This window comes from Papaver somniferum, unplaced genomic scaffold, assembly GCF_003573695.1.
Source record: "Papaver somniferum cultivar HN1 unplaced genomic scaffold, ASM357369v1 unplaced-scaffold_29, whole genome shotgun sequence".
NCBI classification, from domain to species: Eukaryota; Viridiplantae; Streptophyta; class Magnoliopsida; order Ranunculales; family Papaveraceae; genus Papaver; species Papaver somniferum.
Genome location: NW_020639929.1, coordinates 3,254,138 through 3,260,296, shown reverse-complemented (window position 1 = coordinate 3,260,296; position 6,159 = coordinate 3,254,138). Strand labels below are relative to the sequence as shown.

Below are 6,159 nucleotides of genomic sequence, written 5' to 3'. Positions count from 1 at the left end.
GCAACATTTTTAACTGTTGCAAACACCGTTACAAAGAACGATAATTGAAAGGTGTTGTAGTATGTATGACCCACAGGTGGCTGTCGTTGTACTGTAGCTTAAACGACTGCCTATGTTGGTGCTTTGTTCTTCGTGTTCTCCTTTAATGGCAGTAGCAGAGACAAGCTCTGCAACTTTTTCTTTCTGGTTCCTCTCAGCTCTGTCTCGACCCCAAACTCTTCATCCCTTTCCCAAACTGTTTTGCCTTGTATTTATAGTGAATTGGAGCCAAAAATTCGACCATTGATTGCATATATTCTCCATTTAATCCAAATATTCTCGGCTGCCAATAATAACGAAAATTTCCATTTTTAATCCCATGCACGCGTTAACTTTGATCCTGCACGCTCCCAAATGTCTTCTCCACGCCTCAACACTCTTCCAACACTAGTAGGACTCTTCCATGCACACAAGAACTCCATTTTTGCTCGTGTTACAGTGCACGTGCTCTGTTTTGGGCTCAAGGATCATCACGCGTTTTCCAGCCACTTCTGATCGAACTCACTGCCCATAATGTGTTTTTCATGCCATATCACATCTTCCTACCAAGTTTGAGAGATTGAATCTCCCTAAAACATCTTCATTTTGTTGATTGAAACTTTAACAGTTGAGAACTTCATTTCCCGCCAAAAACACAAATTCAAATTGTTGAAGAAGGTGCCCCTTATCCAGAGTGATGGGGTGCGAATATCAATTGGGGTGGAAATAGTAATTTTTCTGGGTTCCTCCGGGACATTTCTGGGACGCTTCTGGTGCATTTCTGGGGTGCCTACGGTACATTTCTCCGGGGTGTAAAACACTGGTTTTTGAGCCCATTTCGCCGCAAGGGATTATTTCTCTAAAATTTCCTACAAGAACACAAAATAACACAATAAGTACTTAATCGAGTCTAACAATACAGAACATTGAGAACAAAATAGACACATAAATGCGTCTATCAGGAAATCAAGTGGGCGAAATCAAAAAACATTCAGAGGCTGTATCTAGAAGGAGATTGTTTGAATGTAGTTTTTTCTATAAATGGTGGTCCCTTAGATGGACAAATAATTCCATTGTCATGGATTGTAAGGAACTATATATTAAGTAGTTCTTATAGTTGGGTGTGTGTCTGTGTGCCAAAAGATACGAATGAAGTACTCATTGATTAGCAAAAGAAGCTAGGCTTAGTAGTTCTATTCTTTGAAGGAATGGTTCCCTGAATGGTTGGAAACTCTCTGCTGAGAGAAACTCTGTGTTGGTACTGATTTATTTAATAAAGTTTGTTTTCCTATTTTATTTTATTTATTTAAAAAAAAAAAAGCTCTCTAGGACTCTCTTTTTATTATTCATTTCTTGCTTTACAAATGAATGTATCATTGCCTATTTATAGGCTACACAAAACCGACAACTATACACTCCAATTCTCTCTAGATTCTTCTTATCTAGAAAACTATTTGACCAAATTCACAATCTCAGTTCACACATTACAGACCACCCAATGTCCATCCACTGCACCAAGACAGCCTTTTTGTGACGTTTATAAACGTTGGTAGAGTTTGTGCAACTGTAATAAGCGTTTTCAAATTGGCGTTGCGCTTTATCCGTTGCACAAACTATATTGAGCAACGCTTATAAACGTTCCACAATATGTGGTGCAACATTTTAGTTATCCTATTTGTGCAACGTAAAATTGTGCAACGCTTACTATTAAAAGAAAAATGGTTAGCGGGTCCCAGATTTAATGTTCCTACGTTTATATCGTTGCACATTTGTACAGATAAAAAAAAAAGTTACCGCCGGCTTTAATTCCGGCGGATTTCTGCACCTGCATATACCATTCTAGATGAACTAGAAGACCCAATTTATGATTTGAAAGGAATCTCAATATCATCACAATGGATCAAGAACAATTATTGATCAATAACAATTCATACATCATCATGAAATAGATGAACTTATCATAAACCCATACTGGAAATTAGTATGATTCAAAGATTAAACAAACACATACAAGTAAACTAACATCTTCATGATCCTGTAAAGTGTAGACACAAACCCATGCACGGTTTGATTAAAAAAGAAACAACAATCTATTGAAAACCCCTAAGAAACAACAAGAAAAGATCGTTACTGTTTTTGCGAGTATTGCTTCAGCCTCTTTCCATTTGTTCGCCTACAAGTTTTCCAAATAATAAATCAGCATGCATATGGACAAATAATCCAACGTGCTTTACCACTTTTAACATACAAATCAGATATGGGAATCACAAATATGTTGTTACCTCTTCATCAGGGGTCTTTAAAGGATTATCATCTTCACTCTCATCGCCAGAATCATTAGATTCATAACTGCTATCTTCGGCATCAGGTGCCTAGAAAAATAATTAAGTGTGGAATGAATAAACATCAAGCCTAATATTAGAATCATTTTGTAAATTGATTATTACATCCTTATACTATAGAAACCCTTTTCACAGCATTATCTTCAGCAGGTTCTTCATCTAAGGAACTTTCCTCAGAGCTACTTTTCTTTTTGGCGGCAGGCTTTAACATTACGGTCACAAGAAACCTGAAAGAATGAATAGCTTCATTTAGATATTATGGGACACAAGAAACCGAGATGCTGATGCACATTAGCATTAGGAATGCCAATCCAACTGATCAGTTTAGGCCAACTTGAACAAGCATTATGTCAAGAAGTCAATTTGAAACCTCTAAATTAACACTTCATCACATAGCTTTTAAGAAACAAGAAACATTATTCACATAAGTCGGATAGCCATACTCTATGCATGTTACTGAGAGTATTCCCTCATAACATAATGAATTTATCTAAATCGTCGAACCAGAAGTTGTACCACACTCGCAACAACAAAAATAATATTCTCAAGCAAATAAATTATAAGCAACATAAAACTACATCTATATAGTATTAATGGGTTTTTTTACCTCTTCATCTTAAGAATCATCTGAAATGTTATCACTGGATTCTTGTTTCTTTACTGCTGGTTGTTACATCAGCGGATTTAAATAAATCAGCTAGCCTAATAAAACCAATAAGAAAAATTGAACAAGACAAACCTCATCCTCGCAATCACTCCCACCATAGTTATCATTGTTGGACTCTTCTTTCATCTTGGTTGCAGCCTTGCAGGTGCATGGGCTTTCCTTGCTTTGGATGCCTTGGCAGGAGGTTCCTACAAGAGAAAGAAACATACAGAAGTTCCAGGACAAAAATAGATACTAAAACAGACATTATAATTATGCGGTTGGGGAACTATCAATCATAGGGAATCTGTTTGCTCTGTTCAAGACCTCAGCAACTGAACACTCCACTGTTTGAGAAGGATGAGCAACAGATGAGACATTAACAATGAGCTGAATAAGTAATAATGGTTTTTCTTACACTTGCTTATAAATGATACTCATTAATGAAGTTCAAGATAGTAAAGAAGTTAAAGCATACATGAAGGTAGAAAGCAAACACTCAATTAGTAAATCTAACATATCTTCTCGTATAACTTTTGACATTGATAATCTAAAGTAATGCAAATTTTCATGCTTTTGAAACAAGAGAATAAGTAAATCTACCGTTTTACATTCACTAAACAGATTTCAAAGCATACTTAAAAATCTGATGATATTCTCTGGTTATACCCGGGGGTAACATCATTTGGGCCTCTAATAACAATAGGTACAAAACTATTGAAGTCTGACCAACAGACATGTGGTTTGATTTTGCTACACAGTTGATGATATGATTAATTGCCTGAGAAAGAATCCAAAAATCACAAATTAATAAGAGTAAGTAGTTCGCTTGAGCATCATATACATAAGAAATATCACATCAGGAAAGTAATATGACCTGCATTGAGAAGTTAAATGTCATACTCTACGAAAGGATCCACAGGGTGAAGACTACAGTCAGCGGTGCGAACTCCATTTTCAGTGAAACCATCCTACAGAGAACGCCATAAATATATTGGTTCAAATTCACTAGATATCGAAACATAGTAAATTAGCGAGGAATAACCTACAATATAATGAAATAGATAAAAACCAACTACGAGCTTTCGGAGCACAAGCTAGGTCAGAAACATGTTTTAAAAGCATTCCTTATCAGGAACAACCTCTGTGAATGTAATTGGTGTATCTCGAACTCTCAAGTTGATGTTCTGTCTTACTTCCTTTCCCATCAAAAACACTTCCAGATAAGCATAGTGCATACATCTCCTCGTCAGCTGAATTCAGCAACTCACAAAAACAGATACAAACAACACACGACCAACGAATGACTGCAATTACAAATTCAATTGTCAGGACCAAAACTAGATGCACAGATAACAAATAAAGTTTAAAAAGATTCAGGTACCACCTACAATTGTGCAAGCCTCGCACAAGTTCGCAAATATGGTAATGATAATTCTTTGAGAAGCTCAATAATAAAGTGTCTCATCCATTATGCCCAATCCTCCTTAGTACCCCTGAAGAAGCCTCACCAGATGTTTTTAATCAACTTTCATTGACCTGTACGGAAATAGTTAAGTTCAAACTTATAATGACAGAAGAAAATGAAACAATTTAAAATAGTGACTGGAAGGGTAAGAATACCATGCATCTAAACTGACATAGGGACTTGCTGCCTGAGATGTTTTGACAGTTCACACCTTGAGAGCATCATCCCGCCGCTACAACTTTTCATACCTACTGTAATAAATCCCACAGAACCCCATGATTAAAGTATCTCCATGAATCAAAAATGCAGAAAATGAGTGCTTAAACTACGGTTAAGCCAAAACCAGAAATATAGTAAATAATTACACAGGAAAACAAATTGAAAATTCAGTCACACAAAAACCAATAGATATAAAACTTACACAGAGAAGTTATAGTTAGATTCATACTTACTCTAACATGGATATGAGATATGCCTGCAAGATCTAGCGTCTTTGTCCGTACAAACCATTCACCAATTGAAGTAGTCACCTCAAAGATATCATCAGCAACACCATAAACATCTCTATCTCCTGATTAAGAAACAAAGAAAAAATTAGGAAAAATAATTACAAATCTAGGGATTTAGAGGAAAATTATAAGAAAAAAACTAAATCTGACGAGGATAATAGATTTATAACTGTAAAATTCGTTGAAAACCGGATCCATCAGTTCATCACTAGAGAAAAAAATTCAGTTTGGACTCAAGCACACCTTACAGAATCGTTCAACTTTACAAAATAAGAATTTCTAGGGTTTGAGTTATTGAAATATTGGGTTTTGATTTCTGGACTAGTTTTGATTCATGAGATTCGATTAGGAGATATGGGTTTCGATTTACGAACACTTGGGTTTGATTTGGAGATCTTGGGATAGGGTTAGAGGAGAAGAGAAAATGGGAGGAGCAGAAGTCGATGTCTGAGAGAGAAGACAATAAAAAGAAAATAAGAAAACCAAAAATAAAATGGAGATAATATGATCTGGATAGACAATTTAGCCCTCAAACAAGTTTAATAAAGGCAAGCGCGTCCTATTTTCCTATTTTTTCTTTTTCTTTCACTAATAACTAATATTTAGTTCAACGTATTTTCTGGTGTGCACCGTCTATATTCGTTGCACATCCTCAAGATGAAAGCGTTGCTAAAATCAGGATATGGTGTAGTGATCCTACACTTCTCAAGCTCGTGGTGTAGTTTTCCTTTTTCCCCCGTTTGATATTTCTTCGCGTCGACACGCCACATCTTCTCATGATGTATCCGTAGCTTTCGCCTTTTATCCTATTTTCTTTTGGCTAGCTTGGCATTCTGCTAGCCCCTCAGTGGGTGCGTTCCCACGGTCTCAACCTTAGCCCATCCCGGCCTTTACGCGGCATTCCATTAGCCTTCGCTCGGGTTTTCTTTAGCCTTCACTTGGATATTTTCTTCACAAGTAGAGGATTAACATCTCGTGACAACATGGATTTCTCATTCCATGTTCAAAATTGCATTCTTCTGTGCCTTGAAGATATCGCGTTACTTTCTGAAGGTAAGCATATAATCTTTCGTACCTTGCAGATATCGCACTATTTTCTGTGCTGCCTTCCAGTGACATATACCAGGGTTACTTTGGTAAACACTGAGCATTCCTGCTAAAAAACTGATATCTGGA

At 36.5% G+C, this 6,159-nt stretch overlaps 1 long non-coding RNA gene across 6 annotated transcripts; it reads right to left on the bottom strand.

The window, feature by feature from the left end:
- Positions 1-2,013: 2,013 nt before the first annotated feature.
- Positions 2,014-5,422, bottom strand: LOC113341327. 6 transcript variants are annotated; one of them, XR_003355892.1, is made up of 9 exons: positions 5,154-5,422; positions 4,927-5,045; positions 4,630-4,725; positions 4,394-4,545; positions 4,149-4,313; positions 3,100-3,977; positions 2,485-2,587; positions 2,301-2,390; positions 2,014-2,191 (listed from the first exon to the last, which is right to left on the bottom strand). It is a non-coding gene; the product is annotated as an uncharacterized LOC113341327 (long non-coding RNA). The 6 variants fall into 6 exon arrangements; XR_003355891.1 differs by having other exon boundaries at positions 2,485-3,977; XR_003355890.1 differs by having other exon boundaries at positions 2,301-2,587.
- Between the last annotated feature and the right edge of the window lie 737 nt (positions 5,423-6,159).